The 22,739-nt window shown below is 41.1% G+C and overlaps 1 long non-coding RNA gene across 3 annotated transcripts in view; it reads right to left on the minus strand.

Annotated features, from left to right (window-relative positions):
* LOC140697317 (uncharacterized) overlaps window positions 1-22,739 on the minus strand; it is a 101,208-nt gene that overhangs the window by 74,150 nt on the left and 4,319 nt on the right. Inside the window, exon 3 of one of the 3 annotated variants that reach the window (XR_012074238.1) lies at window positions 18,869-19,964. The exons of 1 other annotated variant lie outside the window; for it this stretch is intronic. This is a non-coding gene — a long non-coding RNA (uncharacterized lncRNA). Of the gene's footprint in view, window positions 1-18,868; window positions 19,999-22,739 lie in introns of those variants that run through there. One more of the 3 variants, XR_012074235.1, reaches the window with a different exon arrangement.

Genomic DNA, 22,739 nt, shown 5'->3' on the forward strand with positions numbered 1-22,739 from the left:
TTTTGACTTGCATTTCTCTGATAATTAGTGATATTGAGCATTTTTTCATGTGCTTTTTGATCATTTATATGTCTTCTTTGGAGAATTGCTTGTTTAGGTCTTCTGCCCATTTTTGGATCGGGTTGCTTATTTTTTTCTTATTAAGTTATATGAGCTGCTTATATATTCTGGAGATCAAGCCTTTGTTGGTTTCATTTGCAAAAATTTTCCCCCATTCCGTAGGTTATCTTTTTGTTTTACTTATGGTTTCCTTTGCTGTGCAGAAGGTTGTAAGTTTCATTAGGTCCCATTTGTTTATTCTTGCTTTTATTTCTATTGCTTGAGTAGACTATTCTAGGAGAACATTGTTGAGATGTATGTCAATAATGTTCTCCCTATATTTTCCTCTAGGAGGTTTATTGTATCTTGTCTTATGTTTAAGTCTTTGATCCATTTTGAGTTGATTTTTGTGTATGGTGTAAGGGAGTGTTCTAGCTTCACTGATTTACATGCTGCTGTCCAGTTTTTCCAACACCTTTTGCTGAAGAGACTGTCTTTATTCCATTATATATTCTTACCTCCTTTGTCGAAGATTAGTTGACCAAAAGTTTGTGGGTTCATTTCTGGGCTCTCTATTCTGTTCCACTGGTCTATATGGCTGTTTTTGTACCAATACCATGCTGTCTTGATGACTGTAGCTCTATAGTATTGTCTGAAGTCTAGGAGAGTTATTCCTCCAGTCTCTTTCTTTCTCCTCAGTAATGCTTTGGCAATTCTAGGTCTTTGATGGTTCCATATAAATTTTATTATGATTTGTTCTAGTTCTGTGAAATATGTCCTGGGTAATTGGATAGAGATTGCATTAAATCTGTAGATTGCTTTGGGCAGTGTGACCACTTTAACAATATTGATTCTTCCAATCCAAGAGCATGGAATATCTCCATTTTTTTAAAGTCTTCTTTAATTTCCTTCATCAATGGTTTATAGTTTTCTGTGTATAATTCTTTCACCTCCTTGGTTAGATTTATTCCTAGGTATTTTATTACTTTGGGTGCTATTTTAAAGGGGATTGTTTCTTTACTTTCTTTTTCTGTTGATTTATCGTTACTGTAAAGAAATGCAACTGATTTTTGAACGTCAATCTTGTAACTTGCTACCTTGCTGAATTCTCCAATCAGCTCTCGTAGTTTTTGTGTGGACCTATTAGGATTTTCTATACATAGTAACATGTTGTTGGCATATAGTGACACATTCACCTCTTCTTTTCCAATTTGGATCCCTTTTATTTCTCTCTCATGCCTAACTGCTGTGGCTAGGACTTCCAAGACTATGTTGACTAGGAGGGGTGATAGTGGGCATCCTTGTCTTGTCCCAGATTTTAGTGGGAAGCTTTTGAGTTTTTCACCATTGAGTACTATGCTGGCTGTAGGTTTGTCATATATAGCTTTTATTATGTTGAGATATGTTCCCTCTATACCCACTTTGGTGAGAGTTTTTATCATAAATGGGTGTTGAACTTTATCAAATGCTTTTTCTGCATCTATTGAGATAATCATGTGGTTTTTGTCCTTTCTCTTGTTGATGTGATGTATTACATTGATTGATTTGCATATGTCAAAACATCCTTGTGTCCCTGGGATGAACCCCACTTGGTCATGATGTATAATCTTTTTTATGTGTTGTTGGATTCTATTTGCTAATATTTTGGTGAGGATATTGGTGTCTATGTTCATCAGTGATATTGGCCTATAATTCTCTGTTTTGGTAGTGTCTTTGCCTGGTTTTGGTATCAGGTATCAGAATGAGTTTGGGAGTATTCCCTTCTTTTCAATCTTCTGGAAGAGTTTGAGAAGGACTGGTATGAGTTCTTCGTATGTTTGGTAGAATTCCCCAGTGAAGCCATCCAGTCCTGGACTTTTATTTATAGGAAGGTTTTTTATTGCTATTTCAATTTCATTTCTAGTGATCGGATTGTTCAAGTGGTCAGTTTTTTCTTGATTCAGTCTTGATGGACGGTATGTTTCCAGAAACTTGTCCATCTCCTCTAGGTTATCCAGTTTGGTTCCATATAGTTTTTCATAATATTCTTGTATGATATTCTGTATTTCTATTTTATTTGTTGTAATTTCTCCATTTTCCTTTCTTATTTTGCTAATTTGTGCTCTCTCTTTTTTCTTCTTTGTGAGTTTGGCCAGAAGTTTGTCAATTTTACTTACTTTTTCAAAAAACCAGCGTTTGGTTTGATTGATTTTTTTCTATGGTTTTTTTTAAATCTCTATTTTACTTATTTCCTCCCTAATCTTTATAATTTCCTTCCTTCTGCTGCCTTTTGGGGTTTTTTCTTCTTCTTTTTCTAGTTCTCTCAGCTGGTGGGTTAAATTGTTTATTTGAGATTGTTCTTTTTTGAGGAAGGCCTGTATTGCTATAAACTTCACTCTTAGCACTGCCTTTGCTGTGTCTCATAAATTTTGTGTGGTTGTGCTTTCATCTTCATTTGTCTCAAGGTATTTTTTAATTTCAGTTTTTATTTCATCATTGACCCATTGGTTTTTTAATAGCATATTGTTTAATCTACATGCTTTCCTTTTTTTCTCCTTTGTTTCTCTGTTGTTGATTTCTAGTTTCATGGCATTGTGGTCAGTAAAGATGCTTTAGATAATTTCTATCTTCTTAAAATTGTTGAGGTTTCTTTTGTGCCCAAGTACATGATCAATCCTGGAAAATGTTCCATGTGCATTTGAAAGGAATGTATATCTTATTTTTGGGGGGTGTAATGCTCTGAAAATATCCACCAAATCTAATTTTTCTATTGTATTATTTAATTTCTTTGTTGCCTTATTTATCTTCTGTCTGGAAGATCTGTCTAGTGACATTAATGTGGTGTTAAAATCTCCAACTATGATTGTATTCCCATCAATATCCCTCTTTATCTCTGTTAGTAATTGTTTTATGTACTTAGGTGCTCCTATATTGGGTGCATATATATTAACGAGTGTAATATCTTCATCTTGTATCACTCCTTTAATCATTATAAAATGTCCTTCTTTATCTTTCTTTATGGCCTTTGTTTTAAAGTCTATTTTGTCTGAAATCAGTACTGCAACACCTGCTTTTCTGGCTTTTCCATTTGCATAGAATATCCTTTTCCATCCTTTCACTCTCAATCTGTATGTGTCCTTCTCCATAAAGTGGGTCTTTTGTATGCAGCATATTGAAGGTTCTTGCTTTATTATCCAGTCTGTCACTCTGTGTCTTTTGACTGGAGCATTTAGTCCATTAACACTTACAGTAATTAACAATAAATGTGTGTTTACTGCCATTTTGAACTTATCTTTGCAGTTGATTTGGTATTTCCTCTTTGTTCCTTTCTTCTTCCTTTTGTGGTTTGGTAACTTTCCTTTGTATTATCATGGATTTTATTTAGTTTTTGTGACTCCCTTGTAAGTTTTTGGCTTGTGGTTACCCTTTTTCATAAACCTATTAGCCCATTACTATAACTGTTTTTATTAAACTGATAGTAACATGATCTCAAACCCATCCTACAGAAAACAAAAAATTTAAAAATGAAAGAAAAAAAATTCTGTATTTTCCTGCCTCCCTATCCCACTCTCAATGATTTGTATGTCTTCTTTTATAATTTCGTGTTTATTTTATTTGTAATTCATGAGTTATCACCTTTCCAGTTGTGATTCTCATTTCTATAGCAACCTGCTGCTTTTCTATTTAGAGTAGAGCTTTCAATATTTCTTTTAGCATGTGTTTAGTGTTGCTAAACTCCTGCAGCTTTTTCTTGTCTGTGAAATTCTTTGTCTCCTTCTATCCTAAAGGATAGCCTTGCTGCATAAAGTATCCTAGGCTGCATCTTTTTTTCATTCAGGACTTTGAATATATCTTGCTACTCTCTTCTGGCCTGTAGTGTTTGTGTAGAAAAATCAGCAGAGAGCCTTATGGGGGTTCCCTTGTAACTCACTCTTTGCTTTTCTCTTGCTGCCTTTAGGATCATTTCTTTATCCTTGACTCTGGCCATCTTGATTATGTCTTGGTGTGGGTCTATTTGGATTCTTCCTGTTTGGGACCCTCTGAGCTTCCTGTACTTGGATATCTGATTCTTTCTTTAAGTTTGGGAAGTTTTCAGTCATGATTTCCTCAAAAGCCTTTTCAATCCCCTTTGATTGTTCTTCCCTTTCTGGGACCCCTATTATGCGAAGATTGGCATGCTTTATATTATCCCATAGGTCCCTTATGCTATTTTCGTTTGTTTTTATTTATCTTGTAGCTGTTCTAATTGGATGCTTTCTATTGTCCTGTCTTTTAGGTCACTAGTTCGTTCCTCTGCATTATCTAGTTTGCTTTGCACAGCCTTTAGATCACTCCTCATCTCAGCCAATGAGTTTACCAATTCTACTTGCTTTTCTTTATAGCTTCAATTTCATTTTTGACATATTTTATATCTCTAAAACCTATCTCTTTTAGTTCCTTCAGTACTTTGATCACTCCTTTTTTGAAATCTTGACCTAGTAAGCTATCGATGTCTATTTCATTGATCATTCCTTCAGGGGATTTCTCTTGTTCTTTTAATTGGGAAAGGCTTCTCTGCTTCATCTTGCTCATACCTCTCTGACACTGTGGTTTATGGAGTATCAGTTATCTATTGTGGCCCTTAAGGAGTTTATCTAATGCCTATGTAGGAATAAAACTTAGAAAAAAAAAGAGAGAATTTTTAAAGAAGGGAGAAAAAGAAGTTTGAAAGTGTATAATGAATAATAGAAGAGCAAGTTGAAGCAGAATAGCAATCGGGTTGAGACGTCCTTTAAAAACCTTTAAAAAGGGAGAAAAAAGGAAAAGATGTATTTGAAACCTGTGTATAATCAATAACAGGACATCATAACCAAGAGAAATAAAAATGATGTGGATTTTTAAAAATAGTAATAATAAAAATATTTTTAAAAAATTTTGAAGTGATTAAAACTGGGGGTATATATAATTGTTTAAGAAATAAAAATTAAAAGGGTGATAGAAAATAGAACAGGTAAAAACAGATTAAAAAGGGGGGGGGGTGTCAGTGTTCTCCTGGAGACTGTGTGCTTTTCATGTGAAGTCTTTCTGTCTTCGTCTTGTCTTGGAAGCTCAGCTTGCTGTTTCCAAAGGCCCTCCGTTGGCGCCCTCGTCTGTGCTGCTCCCAGTGCCTGTTGGCAAGCAGATCGTACCTCCTCCCAACACTGGGTCAGGTGCAGCTCTCCTTTGCTGTGGGCATGCGGGTCATTGCCCCTCCCAATGCCACGGTCAGATGTTGCAGACTGGCCAGGTAGGAGGGTGGGTCACGCCCCCTCCCAACACTGTGGTCAGGGGCTGCATTCCCGCCTGAAAGGCAGGGGGCCGCCCGCCCTCTCCCGGTGCCGGTGCCGGTAGCTCTGCTGCTCTGTGCCACAGCGCGCTCCGCCTCAGGTCAGTGCTCCGCAGGCAGGCTCAGGGAAGACCGAGGAACAGCCCTGTCCCTGCTCCGGGCCAAAACCCAACTCCTTGTTTGTCTTGGCGGAGCAAGTTCCCTGAGGGACCAGGAAGGATGGATCCTATCTGCCTCAGGCTGTAGACAAGTCTCCGTCTGGCCTTTGAGGCTGCTAAGCCCTTAGATGCAGATGCAGGTTTTGCCCCTGCCCGGGTGCTACACGCTGTAGGATATGGCTGCTGTGCCTGAGCCCCGCCTCTCTTCCCCCGAAAACTTTCCATGGGTTTTCAGAAATGGGGATATACACCCTTCCCCCCAGGGCACATCAGCCATGTTGTTTTATGGAGGGCCAAGGTTGTTCTGCCCTGTGCACACACAGCCACGGCTCGCAGCCCCCTTCAGTCCCTGGGGGCTGCCTCAGTGCAGCTATCCCCATCCTCCGCCTGGCTCGGACAGCCTGGCCCTGCCCACAGCTGCCGGGCCGCATCTCAGGCTGGGTGTCATGGGGACCCTCTGTGCCCATTTAACTTAGTTCTGTCAGTCAAGGGCTGCTCTGTACAGATCCGAGCCTCGGAGGCTCCCCCTCCATTCCACTGGCCTCTCAGTTGGAGAGGGGAGATGCAGCGAAGGAGCAACAGTCCTCCTGTGCCGCTCCCTCCCTGTAGGACCCAACCCACCCTGTTTTACCTTTTCTTCCTTCTTTTTTCCTTTTCTCCTACTAGATTTTTGGTATCTCTATCTTTTGAAGAGGACAATGTTCTGTTGGAGTTCCACAGGTGCTCTCTGGTTGGCTGAGTGGGTCTGTGGATGTGAGTCTTGTTGTATTTGTGAGAGAGGGTGAGCTACAAGCGTCCTTCTACTCTGCCATCTTGGCCTCCTCCCCCTCCTTTCCTTTATTTTTATTATGTGTCTCTATATTTAAAGTGGGTGTTTGGTTCATAAGATGGTTGGTTCTTATTTTTCTATTTACTCTGTCAGTCTCTGTCTTTTAATTGGAGTATTTAGATTACTCATATATAAAGTGATTATTGATATAGTTAAATTAATACTTAACCATATTTATAACCGTTTTCTATTCATTCCATTTTCTCTTTGTTTTTTATCTTTCCTTCTTTTTTGCCTTCTCTGGTTTTAATTAAGCATTTCATATAATTCCATTTTATCTCCCTCAGCATATCAATTATACTTCTCTTTAAAATTTTTTCAGTGTTTGCCTTAGAGTTTACACTATACCTTTACAACTAATCTACAACCACTTTCAAAGAGCACTACACCACATCACAGCTACAGCAGATACATTATAATAGATTATTCTCAATTTCTCTCTCCTTTCCCTTATAACACTGGTGTCATTCTCATTTAACCATATACTAAAATCACCTAATACACTGTTGCTATTATTTGAATGAACAATGATCTATTAGATCAATAAGAATAATACCACTCAGAATGGCCATCATCAAAAAGTCTACAAGTCATAAATGCTAGAGAGAGTGTGGAGGAAAAGGAACCATCTTACACTGTTGGTGGGAATGTAAATTGGTACAGCCACCATGGAGAACAGTATAGAGGTTCCTTAAAAAACTAAAAATACACTTACCATATGATCCTGCAATCCCACTCCTGAGCATATATCCAGAAAAGATGAAAACTCTAATTCGAAAAGATACATGCACTCAATGTTTACAGCAGCACTATTTACAATAGCCATGACATGGAAGCAGCCTAAATGTCCAACGACAGATGAATGAATAAAGATTTGGTATGTACATATACAAGGGAATACTACTCAGCCATAAAAAGAATGAAATAATGCCATTTGCAGCAACATGAATGGACATAAAGATTATCAAAGTGAAGTCAGACAGAGAAAGACAAATATCATATGTTATCACTTATGTATGGAATTTTTAAAAATGATACAAATGAATTTATTTACAGAACATAAATAGGTTCATAGGCATAGAAAACAAACTTATAGTTACCAAAGGGGAAAGTCAGGGTGATGAGATAAATTAGGAGTTTGGGGTTAACATATACACACTACTCCATATAAAATAGGTAAACAACAAGGTCCTACTGTATGGCACAGGGAGCTATACTCAGTATCTTATAATAAACTATAATGGAAAAGCATCTAAAAAAGAATGTTTTATATATATGTATATATGTGTGTGTGTATATGTATCTGTGTGTGTGTATATATATATATATATATATATACACACACATATATAAAACTAGATCACTTTCTTGTGTACCTGAAACAGAACATTGTAAATTAACTATATTTCTATTTAAAAATGGTTTAACTTTTTTTAAAAGAAACAAACTTTTTCCCTTGCTTTGTTCCTTTTTTACTGCTCTTCCTTCCTTTATGTAAATCTGAGTTTCTGACCTAAATAATCCTTTTCTATAAAGAATTTCTTTTAACATTTCTTTAAAGGCAGATCTATGGCAAGAAATTCCCTGTTTGTCTGAGAAGGTCTTTATTTTACTTTCATGTTTGAAGGAAATTTTTGCTGGATACAAAATTGTAGGCTCTTGGTTTTGTTCTTTCTCTTCTTCTGTTATTTCCATTTACCTTTTCTATTAGAGCCCTTTACATATTAATCATAATTATTCAAAATTTTTGCCTGGGAATTCCAAAATTTCTGCCGTATCTGAGTCTGGTTTTGACACTTGCTTTGTCTCTTTAGACTGCATATTTTCTTGCCTTATAGCATGCCTTTTAATTTTTTGCTGAAAGCTGGACATAATGTACTGAGTAACAGGAACTGACGTAAATGGTCTACAGCATGAGGTTTTATGTTTGTCTGGGTAAGTGTTAGGTTGTGTTTAATGCTTACTGTAGCTGTAGGTGTCAGAGACTTCAATTTTCCCTAGTGTTTTTGTTTTTGTCTTCCCTGCTGCCTTTGATCTTCCCTAGCAACTCCTTCTTAGGTGGAGGCTGTTTCTTGCAGCTCTTTTAGTTGTAATCCACTATTGTTATATTGAAATCCTGTTTAAATGGTGCTGAGGTGTCGCAGAAGAGAAGCATTCTATAATTTTGTGATTGAATCTTGGGCTTTCTTTCTTTCTCTCTCTCTCTCTTTTTTCTTTCTTTCCTTCTTTCTTTTCCAGTAGGCCTGTGTTCCTGGATTGCAACCTTCAGAAGAATTTTTACAGCCTTTCCCCATCCTTTTATGTGAGATAGGAAGGCTAGAGAAGGACAGGAAGGCTGTCTAACTGCCCTTCCTCTAGGTCAGGTTAAGCTACGGTAAAGCACTAGTTTCTCTGAGGGCAGGCTCTTTTTTATGGAGTATAGAATTCTCTGAATGTAAGTAACACTGGTTACTTTTCTCCTCCCCCTACTGTAAGCATGAGAGGATTTTTCTGTGATTTTCATCATGAGAACCTGATGGGGCTCCTAGAGATAAACTTATGAAAGTATCCGTGGGCACTCTAAGACCGGGCCCCTAAGAGTTTTTAACCCTCAAGCCAGTCATCAATCTCCAGTAAGTAGTCAGAAACATTTTAAGTGTTGTTACAGGCTTCATCTCCAGTGGCTTCTGCTCCATGTAAGCTGTGATCCACCTGTTTCTCCAGTTTTCAGAGTGGGAATTTATCCTGTAACCTCAACTAAGAAGTGCGGGGGGCCACTCATGACCTGAGGACTGCCGAGCACAGAGACTGGGCCTAAACTCCCAAAGTGCAGGGCGTCAGGCTCTGAGGTTGATCTAACAAAGACAATCTCTGTCCTGCCACCCCTTCGAGGAATGCGCCAGGTGTGTTTGGAGCCGGAGGAACATCCTGAGTTACCAATACACAAGTCACGCTGAGTTACTAATACACAAGTCACACAAGTTAGTGATCTTAGTAACAATCACCTGAGTTACCAATACACAAGTCACGATGTTAGCCTAGAGGAACAATAACCTTAATTAATGATTTTAGCTCTTGGGGAACGGTTAGTCTTGATTGATGAGAACTATAAACAATAATGATGTATGTAACAATACACAAGTTAATGATTTTAGTACACATTGTTAATATATCATAAAAACAATACCGTTGCCTACATGCAGGAATGCATGAAGTAATGGGTTAAAATCATATAAATTAACTGCTGGAAATAAACTCGAGGTCCACTCTTGACCTAGCGTCTTGCAGGCTTGAGTGAGACCCTCTCAACCCCATCTTTTAGTCTTGTCCTTCTTTCTCAGTCCTGCGGCACAGGTTTCTGGACCTGATCAATTGTCGGCTGGCTCCGACAAAGAAGGTTCTAAGAGGAATGATTGATTTTTCAGTTTGTACAGCTTTTTTCTTATTTTGAGGATGAGAATGATGACTTCCAAGCTCTTTACATATTGGAATGGAAACTAAACAGGCTTGCATGTTTCTGTATAAAATCTTCCTATCAATTTCCTTTTGAGGTCACCATTGGTAGGGCTTGGTCTCAGAGTGCATTTAAGGATGGCCTTCCAAGATGCTGTCATCCACAGGTAGCTCAAATTAGGAGTTCGGGGCTCTTCACCTCCAAGTAACCACTCTACCAGATGATGGTTCTCTGCCAGGTAGCTCTGAGCCATGGCTGTGTTGCAGCTTACAATTGAGGCACTCTACATGTAGGATTGCTGCTGCTTTACCACTTTCCTGCTTTCACCCAACTACTTTAAAAACAGATTTTCCCCCTGCTTGTAGACCCAACTGCAACCCACCTATGGCAGGTACTGGTACCTCAAATCCCTGAGACTGTTTGTGAATCAGGAACATTCCTAACCACAGTTGGTGTAGCATTGCCCAATATGAATCAATTTTTGCTTAAATAAACCCTTAAATTCAAAAAGAAAAATAAAACGAAAACCATTGTGAGTCAGCTTGCTTATACCCTACTTCCACATACCGATGTGCCCACCTTTCAGTCCCTTTCTGGCCTGGTAAGCCAACCTTTCAACTTCATTCTGCCTCCCACATTTTGATTGACACATTTTTCTACCCACTTTCCTATTCTTTTTGCCCTTTTGGGTTTATGACTCATAGGACTTTACTATTATTCAGTGAAGTTTCTGGATGAGCAGAGGCAGACATGTATTCAGTTCACATATTTTATCAGAAACATTTTTGCCCTACCTGGTGTCAAAGAAAAAATTATTCATAACCTTTGTGTTAAAAGATAAACTGTAGCATACAAAATTTTTATGTTTATTTGGATGCGAAAAAAAAAGAACCTGTCTATACTGTTGGTGGGAATGTATGGAGATTTCTCAAAAAACTAAAAACAGAACTACCGCATGACCCAGTAATTCTACTCCTGGATATATATTTAAAAAAAAAAAGTACTAATTTGAAAATTTACATGCACCCCAATGTTCAAAGCAGCATTATTTGCAATTGCCAAGGTACAGAAGCAACCTTCGTGTCCATCAATAGATACATGGATAAGGAAGATGTGGTCTATATATACAATGGAAAACTACTCAGCCATAAAAATGAGGGAAAAAATACCATTTCCAACAACATAGATGGACTTGGAGGGTATTATCCTGAGTGAAATAAGTCAGACAGAGGAAGACAAATACTATATGATATCACTTATATGTGGAATCTAAAAAATACAACAAACAAATGAATATAACAAAAAAGAAGCAGACTCACAGATACAGAGAACAAACTAGTGGTTATCACCAGAGAGAGGGAAGGGGTAAGGGGTAACATAGGGAGAGGGAATTAAGAGGTACAAACTATTATGTATAAAATAAACTACAAGGATATATCATACAATACAGGAAATTTAACCAATATTTTATAAAAACTATAAATGGAGTATAACCTTTAAAACCTGTGAATCACTTTATTGTACACCTATAACTTTTATAATACTGTACATCAACTAGAACTTAATAAAATTTTTTTAAATAAAATAAAAAGGTGGGGAAAAAATTAGGCAGTATAAGAACTGAAGTGGCTAGGAGCACCCCACTGGAAGGTGCTAGGGAAAAAGACATGTATAGGGAGATGTGGAAGCAAAGCAAGAAGTTATCTGATTGACTATATTAAGCATTTGCATATTTGGGAAAACCTACGTGGCTATTTGTGATCAGTTGTCTGTAGGTTTTGATTTCTTAACCTTGAGGCATTTTAGGTTTAGGTTTGGGTTTGTTTATGTAAGCTACTAAGGCATTCAAGCCACCTTAGTCTAACAGCTGAGACAGGAGGGAAGGGGGCAGGGCACGACCATTAAAAGAATGACACAGCAATTGAAGATTCAACTTTCAGTAGACCTTTAGGCCCATGATGACAGTAGATTTGATTTCCAGTAGACCTTGAGCTTCATTATCCTTTCACGGTGATATATTAGCGTGGTAAACAATGCACGCACAGGTGCTGCCACAGTTCTGAGGCTGACCATAAAAGGCTGAAAAGTGGGCAGTGGCCCAATTCCTGGGAATCCCCACCCCTTCTCCAAAGTACTTGGAATAAGCTTCCCATTTGTTAGTATATGAAGTTACCAAGTCCATAAAAACTAACTGTCCCCATGCCTTGTGGCCACTCCCCCTTCTGAATGAGATCACACTCTGTCTATGGAGTATGTACTTACTTTTACTTTAAACTAAACACCCCCACACCTTGTGGCCTCCCTGGCCTTCTGAGACAGCCTGCACTCTGTCTATGCAGTGTATATCTCCCTGAATAAATCTGCTTTCACTCTCCTGTGGCTTGTTCTGAAATTCTTTCCTACACAAAGCCAAGGATCCTCCCTTGGAGGAGCACATCCCAGGGCCTTGCCCAACAACAGGGACACAGGCATCCTCTAGCGTCCCAATTTCCTGGATCATGGCCTCCTTGTTTAATTAACTTAACACCTATTAAAGACACGGAGGAAGCTTATCTTATTCAGTACTATCTTGATTAGCATAGGAACTATTGTAATAGAGTTTTGCAGTGAGGGAGAGAGATTGGGCTAAGCTCTGAATACAACAAAGAAAAGTGGGGATTTACAGACAAGAAGCAGAATTAGGGTGGAGGGGTCGGTGGATGGAAAATTATTAAAAGGCTGGGTAATTCTTTACTAAACTGACCTAACAGGATTCTTGCTGAAGACAGGCCAGGGTGATATTATCTGGAGTATGGTGAGGGATGAGGAATTTGAGTAGATATAGAGGGTAATTAGATATCAAGGGTGAGGATTCTGGTTAAACTGACTACAGAAGATTCTTGCTAAAATTGGACAATTCAAAGATGGACACTGAAAGCCAAGAAGAGCAGGTGTACTCGAGATGAGGGCTCAGAAAAACCTCACTAAAGTTTGGCCAAGGAGAGAATTCTTGTCACGAGTTCTTTTTTTTTAATGGTTATCACCAGAAGGTAAATATTCTTTAGCCAGCTCTTTCTCATTCGTATGCAGAAAGATAATGGTCAGCCCAGCATTTTGGATTTCATCAAGATTCTTTTTTTTTTTTAACATTTTTTATTGATTTATAATCATTTTACAATGTTGTGTCAAATTCCAGTGTTCAGCACAATTTTTCATCAAGATTCTTACTAGATATAACTAACTTACATTTCTATCATTATTGTCGGTCTGATAAAATCAAAGCTGATATTCTCTGATTTCCACAGAACGGTCATTGTCTGGTGTTTCCAGAAGCCGAAAGCTCTGCTTTTATAGTGTGTTTGATGGCTGTGTGTAAGGGAAGCAGGAGAGGTTTTAGGTAAAGGTGGCTCTGTGATTAGGTGCTGGATGAAGGGGCCAAGGAACCTCATAAATTCTTCAGTGGAAAGCTGCAGGCTGAGTCCCTGCTGCCTTTGTGTTTGGAATTTAAAATTATTCCCAAGGGACATGTGGGCATTGCTCTCTGTTCACAACTCTCCCTCCCCCATTACATGGTGATTTCTCACAATGCATTATCTGGTTTTTGTTGATAGAAATATGTTTTGTGTTGTAACTTTGATTTTGCTTCCATTTATTCTTTTTTTTTGTAATACCTGCTTTCCTTTCATTGTCATCTCTTTATTTTATCTATTTTATTTCAGCTGCTGTGTTTTGTTACATTATTTCTGTTATGAAAGTCCATTCTGGTTTAACAAAGGAAAGCAATACTTTCTCTACCTCACTGAGAATAAACTGTGTATATTTTATTTAAAAATCTTACGCTTTATGAAGTAACTCTATTGGAGGTGGGGTTACATAAGAGTTTCACATGAGCCTTTGCAATCTTGCTCTTCTATTGTTTGTAATATTGGTTAGTTATGTTTGTAATACTAGGTTAATTTGGTTTTTATCCTATGTTTTTATTTGTTTATCTTTGTTGAAATTATCTAAATTATTCCTGGGGTCGGGAGAGGGAGTACTGATTTTAAGGTTCATTACTTAAAACCTGTTTGACCATAGAGAGAGTTATCCAGAGACAATATTAAAATAAACTTGGCATTAAAATTTTTCCTTTTCGGTTTCCATTCCCTTGGAGGTCTCCTCTCTTTCAGAGTGGAAGCAAGATTATCCTAAGGAGGGCCTCCACAGCGTTTTCTAAGAGCCATTCAGTATTTTTTAGCTCCCTTTGTAGATGCAAATTATCAGTTCAAATCATCTAAGCAAACCAAAAAGACCTCTCCCAATCTCATCTAAGAAGAAAATCTCCTCGGGAGTGAAGTCCCAGTTCTGAGAACAAAGGAAGAATAGACCAGAGGTTTATTTACCTTTCACTGCTTCAGGGATTCAGAGGCCAGCAAGCATACAGATGCAAAAGAAAGCTTAGGGCTAGACCTTCTTTTTTCTACTTCTTTCTTTCTTATTTTGTGAGATGCAATAGACAGATCTGCCCAGAGGCAAAGGAGCTAAGGAGTTTATAAACCTGGGGAGTTGGGGGATGGGAGGGGGGTGGGCAATGCTATGGAAGTATTATAAAGGTCTTTGTTACTGATTAAGGTCAAGGGGATGGTGAAGTAAGTATAGACACCAGAGTGGAGTCCTATGGGAATGCAATTTAAAATGCTGGGTTTGGGAAGATGAAGAGTAACTTTCCCTCCTGGGAGGATGGAGTGGGCTTTCCCTTAGGAGAGTCTGATAAGACAAACTTGGAGTAGGGTCCTTCCCCAGTATCCCACCTTCTCTTGAGAATGATGGACAATACTGAGAGGAGAGTGTTATTCATAACAGCTAAAGTTAAGACAAAAGAGGACTTGGCCCCTATGGTGATTCCCAAGCCTGAACCAGATGTCCTTCTTAAAGGCAGGTGATGAGTCTTATCTTCTGTATTGACAAATACTGGCACTGGTGTCACCAGCAAAGCCCATTAACAATTCCCAGGGAATAAAAATAGGATCTGGGTAATAAAATAAAGTCTAAAATTTTTTTTCCCTTTGTGCTTAGTCTAAGTTTCGCTTGTTCATAGGGTACCACATGCAGATGCCTTGTACCTGGCACTTCAGATCAGAGTTCCTTGTGTGAAGTGGCTGTGCTCCACATCTCAGCTCAGTGGGCTGTGTGCAGAAGTGCTGCACACTACACTGCAATTCAAGATGGTGGCAGCGTAATGTGTGCAGAGACGCTGCACCCGGCACGTTGATCTGGAGCACCTGAGCAGCACAGCTGTGCCGGACCAGCAAAAACTCTGTCCCCTTCCCCTGACCAGAACCCTATAGTGCAGCCCCACCGACAGCCTTTCAGGGAGACCATGTACTCTACATTGCAAGCTCATAGCTCTCTGTTCTTTGATCAAAGAATAAAGTTTTCCTTTTCTTCTGAACCAAACGGTCTTGTTCTATGGCATGAACAACACTGGGCAGGAGAACCCTTGTTGAGGACTGATTTGGGAGGGTTGGTAACAATTTCTGGTGATCCAGATGGGACTGACCGTGGCGCTTCCACTTGCACCCACCCACTCAGCTCTGGGCTCACTAGGCACTCTAGGACCAGAAAGGCTAAACTGCTGTAGCCCTGAGGTGTCCCATCTAACCTCCTGTGGGGCATTCTGACTGAAGAGGGACTGTCTCAAGCACAGGCCATTACAAATTCAAGAGGGGCCCCCAGTTGGATCAGAGTCCACACCACTTAGACACCTCCTATTTGGGTCTTTTGAGGAACCCATTAACAGTTTGGTGCTGGTTCCAAATTTCCTGAACTGGAAATCTTATTTGGGTCAAATCTTGTGGCATTTGTGTGCCAACAAATCACTCCATTGTCCACTCAGTAGTTGGAAACAAATCCAAAACAGAACATCTAAGGTATGTTTGATACGAACCAAATGTTTGCCATGCTGAAGGATAGCCCATTAGGGCACATCCTGCAGAACTGGAAGTTAACTGGGTATCATCCCCTGACCTGAAAATAATTAATCTTCCTATGTAATTCAGCCTAGTACCAACACCAGCTGGGAAATGGGGAAAGCTGGCCCATTAATGGGTCTCTCAATTACAACACCATTTTACAATTAGACCTGCTATGCCAGAGACAAAAGAAATGGGATGAAATTCCCTATTTCCAGTTTTTTATGGTTTTACATCATAACAAAGGCCTTCAAAAGGGATGTGGGCTCTCCTCCACTGAGGTAATACCAAAAAGTCTAAGAGCCTTCCGTCAATCCTTGACCTTCCCCCTGAGGACCTTCTTAATCTCCTCCCCAGCCTGCCCCCACTGCTTTTCCTCCCTCCCACCCCTTTGTTTCATATGTCCCAGTTTGGGCCATAGGCCCAAAGGGCCCTCTCCATTCCTAACCAAAAAGCCAATCCAGCAAGTGCGCAAAGTGGGACTAATTACCAGCCACGGGCCAACAACCCACCAGGAAAAGCGTTCCTTTTCAGGCAGGTCCCTGAAGGAGAAGGAGGGCTCATCCGGGTATGACAATTTACCACTTCTGATCTGTGTAATTGGAGAAATCATAGCAAACAGTTGAGGTAAGATCCAGAGGGGTTCCTGAATCTGATTAGGGGAATCTTTCAAACCCATGACCCCCCCTGGGCTGACATCAGAGTTTCCTCAGTGTACTCCTAACGAGGGAAGAAAAGGCCACCATCTTTTCAAAAGCCAGAGAGGAAGCAGACAGAACAGAAACAATGAACTTCATGCTATTTTCAGAACAGAGAGCCAAGTGGTCCCAGATAACAAACTCAACTGAGACCACAGAAGGGAGTGGAAGACAGAGCTTGACCCATTATAAAAATATGGTCCTAAGGGAATCCAGGCAGCAGGAAAGAAACCCATCAATTGGAATAAGATAAAGGAAATCAATCAGGAGCCAACAGAAAACACTCCAACATTCCTAGAGCCCTCAGGGAATGCCTCCGATCTACTACCCCTGACCCTGAGTCACTGGAAGGGAATGCAATCCTGAGTTTATATTTCATTTCCCATTGCCCTCGACTTTAGGCATACACTTCAGAAACTGGAAATAGAACCAGATACCCCTACCTCAAGCCTGGTTGAGGTTGCCAACCAGGTGTTTAATAACTGAGATATAAAAGAGGAAAAGTCAGGAGATAAAAAGGTCTGGAGGCAAGCCCACCTACTGGCTGTTGCCCTCCAACGTCAACTGGTCAGCATAGGATTCTGGACTAACTGCCCATGGAGACTTTCAACTCTGGTAAGTGACTTCTGGACCCCAAAAAGGGATAGCCAGCCAAGGAAATGGGATGCAGTCAGTATGCCATATGTAAATGAGAACAACAGCCGAAGGGAGAATGCCCTCACTGCCTCCAAAGAGGGACAGAAAAGGTAGATCCTAGCCACTACTCTTGAAGACAGATGGTTCAAATAGATAAAGAATGATGGGGCCTGGGAGCTCCTAAGCTAGTACTCCAGTTGACCCCTAAGGAGCCCCAGCTGACACTGTACATAAGGGGAAAGTCTGTTGAATTTTTAGTCAATACCAGGGACACTTACTCATTTCTAAATACCAGATCAGGCAAACTTGATCACAAGAGTTTTAAAATTATAGGGGTATAAGGGAAGGAACAGGAGTGGGCACTTATAGAGCCATTAGAAGCTCATCATTCCTTCCTACACATTCCTGAATGCCCTGTATCCCTGCTAGGAAGGGACATCTTACATAAATTGGGGGCTACCATTCACCTAATGGGAGACAGACTGGAGACTGGCATTGCCTAGACAAGGGCACAATGTTAATGGCTGAGGATAAATCTCCATGGACGGGGCAAGTCAACCTGCCTGGAGTAAATCCCAAGGTCTGGGCCCAGGGATGGGTGGATGAGCTGTCTTGTAAAGCCAGTCTTGCTATAGTCCATCTAAAACCCAGACATATGTGGCCCAATAGAAAACAGTACCCTCTCTGTCTGAAGGCCTTGTTGGGCACTGCCCCTGTCATACAGGGCCTAATTGACCAAGGCCTTATTAAATCATCCCAATCAGCCAGTAATACCCACAGGTCTCCCCATAAACAAAGCCAGTGGGGAATAATAGATGTACAAGGTCTCAGGGCAGTCAATGAAGCCACCGAGGTTACACATCCAACAGTCCTAATCCCTACACTCTGCCGGCCACTCTATCATCCACCAGGACCTAGCATTCTTTATTAGATTAAAAGGTGCCTTCTTCTGTGTTCCATTAGCCCCAGAGTCACAAGAAATTTTTGCTTTGAGTGGCAAGACCCAAAAATGCAACAAAAACAATAATGTCAGACAGTTCTGCCACAAGGGTTCAAAAATTCTCCCACTGTTTTTGGGGAAACTTTAGGTAAAGACCTAAAAGATCTACATCTGGAGGAGGGAACCAGATGGCATTCTGATTGGCAGCCCTACTAAGGAGGCCTCTGACTAAAATGCTGTAACCACCCTAAACCACCCAGCTGATAAAGAACATAAGGTGTCCAAGAAAAAGCTCAAATATCACAAACTAGAGTGACTTACCTAGTCCTTATTCTCATGGAAGGTCAGACAAGCCTACTCTAGAAAACAGGAGCCATTTGCAGCCTCACCCCTCCTAAAACTAGAAGACAGCTTAGGGGCTTCCTGGGGATGGCCAAGTTTTGCTGTATCTGGATCCCTAACTGGTTCAATAGCTAAGCTTCTATATGAAAAGCTGAAAGGAAAGGATGCTGATCCTTTTGAATGGAATTCAGAATGCAAAGGGGTCTTCCAAGAACTGAGAAAGCATTTACTTCAGGCCCCTGCCCTGGCCCTCCCAGGTTTAGTTAAACCCTTTGACCTTTATTTTCATGAGAGAAGGGGAATCACCCCTAGGGTATTAGCTCAAAAACTGGGACCCCTTACTTGGGTGGTGGCTTGTTTCTCTAAACACTCAGATCAGACTGCTAAGGGATGGCCTCCTTGCCTATGGGCAGTAGCAGCTACTACAATCCTGCTAAAGGAGGCTGAAAAGTTAACATCTGGTCAGCCAGTTACTATTTGGACTCTATACCAAGTTCAGACTTTAGTAAGTTCTAGGGGAACAGAATGGTTACCATAAAAACTTGTCATAGTGTTACAGAAATGACAGGCCAGCCAAGAAACAAGCACCACTCGGAGGGTTGGAGTACTCAGATTTATTACACCGGCGGGCTCAGAGGGGCTTCTGCTCCGAAGCTCTGAGCACCTCCAAGACCTGCACATGAGGTTTTATAGGGTTAATTACAAGTATGGGCTATTAGCCAATAAGGCTCAAACAACAAAAAGCAAGGAATCAGTACATTGAAGCTTATCAATTTGGAACAGATCACGTTACTGACACTTGTTGAGCTTGGGTTTACGAGTTAGCTTGTTAGCCCAGTAAACTGACACTAAACTTTAGATTTACAAGTTAGCCCGGCAGAACTTATCTCAGTAAACCGACACTTATCACACTTAGATTTGTGACTGAACTCGTTAGCCCAATAGACTGACACTAAACTTCAGATTTATGAGTTAGCCCAGCTGGGCTTTTCCTTCACATTCCCCTCTCTTGATGCTTTCACAACCCTTGTTGGAGTAAGCATCATCATTTACCTATTGCAGGGGCTCATAATTGGAGGCTAACATCTGAAGTTTTATAGCCTCTATTTGCTCACTGACAAAGCGGGTCAGGAAGTTTAGGACACAGGGCCCAAATAGCAGAACTGTAAAAATCAGGAGTAAGGGACCTATGAACTGTGCCAGCCAGGAGGTCCAGCCCCAGGGGCCTGTCCATGGGCTCTTATCTAAAATATGTTTTTTCTTTTTCACTCGGTCTTGTAACTCTTGAACCATTTCTCTGACAATTTCTGATTGATTGGCATAAAAACAACATTTTTTGTTTAGGAAGAGGCATAGCCCCCCCTCTTTGGCCGTGAGTAAGTCTAGACCCCTTTTGTTTTGTTAAGACCACCTCGGCGAGACAGTCAATCTGATTTTGCAGAGTTCCCAGGGTTTCTGCTATTCGTCGGAGATCATGGCTGAATTTACATTTAACAGCTGCTCTGAGCTTTTCTCAAGCTTCGGCGTGCATTGACTAGCCAGCTTCCAGGTGTGGCTAGAGCAGGGCTCGTCGATCCTTTTCTGGTCCTTCTTGATCTTGATCTTGAGTGGGTCTCTTGGGACACTCTCAATTTTCTAGGGACCCTCTGTCTGAGGTGCAGTCGCTCTCTTGACCCTGGAGTGGTGGATCCAAGGGACGATTCCTGCAACTTTAACAGCTGTAGGAGTAGTTAATACCACTAAATATGGTCCCTTCCATGTTGGTTTGAGAGGTTTTTTTTTCCAATCCTTTACCCATACCTGGTCACCTGGTTTATGGGGATGCACTTGAACCCCTAATGAAATGGGGTTTTTTTCTATTACCCAACCCTAAACTTCTCGTAGTACTTTTTCTAGTCCCAACAGTTGTTGGTGGAGCCCTAAATTTCCTATTTCTGGGGTGGGATTTCTTATCCTGACTAAAGGTGGCGGTCGCCCATAGAGGATTTCAAAGGGAGAGTACCCAATATTAAATCTTGGGGTGCATCTAATTTGCAACAGAGCCAGGGGTAGAATGTCTACCCAGGGGAGCTGGGTTTCTTGGCTGATTCTGGCTATAATTTGTTTTAGAGTTTTGTTTATTTGTCCTACCTTCCCTGAGCTTTGAGGCCCGTATGCTGTGTGCAGGTTCCAGCAGATGCTCAGTGCCTTTGCCACTTGTACAATTTCTGACACAAAGGCGGGTCCATTGTCAGACCCGATGGAGGTAGGCATTCCAAATCGAGGGATAACATCCCTGAGAAGAGCCTTTGTCATTTCTCTTGCTTTCTCTGTCCTGGTGGGGTGGGCCTCTATCCACCCTGTGAAGGTGCAGACGAAAACCAGCAGGTATTTATATTCTTTACTGGGCCCAAGTTCAGTAAAGTCCACTTCTAAATATTCAAAGGGAGCCAATTCACATCACTGTATTCTCATTGGCCCAGTGAACCCTTGTTCTGGATTGTTTTGTGCATAGAGCAAGCAGCGTTGGGAAACTGATGCACATAGAGTAGGGAGACGAGAAATTAGGAAATATCGCTTTAAGAGGGCCTCCAAAGCCGTTTTTCCCATATGTGTGGCTTCGTGCTGTTGTTGGACTAAACGATAAGCTAGTCGTTCTGGGATGAAAACCCTTCCATCCGTCATGATCCACCATCCGTCCTTTCCTTTCTCTCCTCGTTCAGCCTGTGCCCACTTATTTTCGTCGTGACTATATTCTGGGGCAGTGGGTAGCTCTGGCGCTGCCATAACTTTAATTACTGAGTGTTCCCAGGTGGCTGCTTCTCTTGCCTTTTGATCAGCTAGCCTGTTCCCTTGGCTCACAGGGTCATTTTCTCTTTGGTGTCCCTTACAGTGAATAATGGCCACTTTCTTTGGATCCCATACTGCCTCCAGTAACTGTAAAATTTCTTCTTTCTTTTGATTTCTTTTCCCTCAGCAGTCAAAAGTCCTCTCTCCTTATAGATGGCTCCATGTATATGCAAGGTTGCAAATGCATATTTGGAATCAGTGTATATATTGACTCGTTTTTCTTTTTTTTCCCTTAGTGCCTGGACCAGTGCCCAGATCTCTGCTTGCTGAGCAGACCATCCTGGGGGAAGGGACTCTGCCTTTATTACCTCTCGAGTTGTTGTTACAGCATAATCTGCTCGCCGTTGTCCATCTTGCATGTAACTGCTGCCGTCTGTGAAAAGTTCCAGGTCTCAGTTTTGCAGGGGCTTGTCGGTTAGATCAGGCCTGCTCGCATACATCTCTTCAATGATTTCTTCGCTGTTGGGGTCAGGCTGTCCTTCCCCCTCAGGCAAATATGTGGCTGGGTTTAAGGTTCGCACAGTCTCTAGACGGACTCTTGGATTTTCACATAAAAGCCCCTGGTAGTGGGTCATCCTTGTGTTAGTTATCCATTTGTAACCTGGGCCGTTAATCAGGGCCACCACAGAATGGGGCACTTTTACATTTAAAGTCTGTCCCAGTGTGAGTTTGTCTGCCTCATTGACCAGGAGGGCTGTGGCAGCGAGGGCCCGTAAACAGGGTGGCCATCCTGATGCTACAGGGTCCAGTCTTTTAGATAAATAGGCCACAGGGCGCTGCCATGGCCCCACATTCTGAGTTAGGACTCCAAGAGCAGTTTGGTCTCTTTTATGTACAAACAGATTAAACTCTTGTGTTACATCTGGTAAGCCTAGTGCTGGAGCTTGGGTTAGTAGTTTTTTTAATTGCCTAAAGGCATTTTCTTGTTTAGTTTTCCCATTTGAGGGTTTCTTTTTCTGACCCAGCAGTTGCTTCCTAGAGGGGCTTGGCTATTCTTGAAAACCCGGGGATCCAGATCCGGCAAAACCCAGCTGCGCCCAGGAACTCTCGCAGTTTTCTTTTTTGTTTCCGGTCTGGGTATGGTGCAAATAACTTGTTTTCGTTTTGGTCCTAGGGCTCGGTGTCCCTCTGAGATAATAAATCCCAAGTATTTGACTGTCTTTTTGGCCTGGACCGGCTGAGCTGCTAATATCTTGTATTGTCCAGGTCCATTTGAGCAAAACCAAATCCATGGGGATAGAGTCTGGGCGATATTTAGCCAGGAGTCAATGTAAGGGAATTGATCTGGGTGGCCGGGGGTTCCAGTGATTATTTGATAGACTGTTCGCACTGTTGCTAGGTCCAGAGTTTCTCCTGCGGGCCACCCGACTCCAAAGGCTGGCCATTTAAGCTCACACAAAGTGCGGAGCCTGCCAGGGGTCATTTAAATTTCACAGTCTCCTGAGAACCCCTTTTTGAAATTCTTAATCATGCAGTCTAGAGTGGTGGGTTTTGACTTAGAGCCTCCCATTCTTTTAGATATTTAAGGATAATAGTTCTGTTGTTTTAGATGTTTGGGAAGGTAGCCTTTATATTTTTCTTCTTCACTCTTTAAAACACCGGAGTTTCCAAAGAGACTGCT

Source organism: Vicugna pacos, chromosome 7 (assembly GCF_048564905.1).
Source record: "Vicugna pacos chromosome 7, VicPac4, whole genome shotgun sequence".
NCBI lineage: Eukaryota > Metazoa > Chordata > Mammalia > Artiodactyla > Camelidae > Vicugna > Vicugna pacos.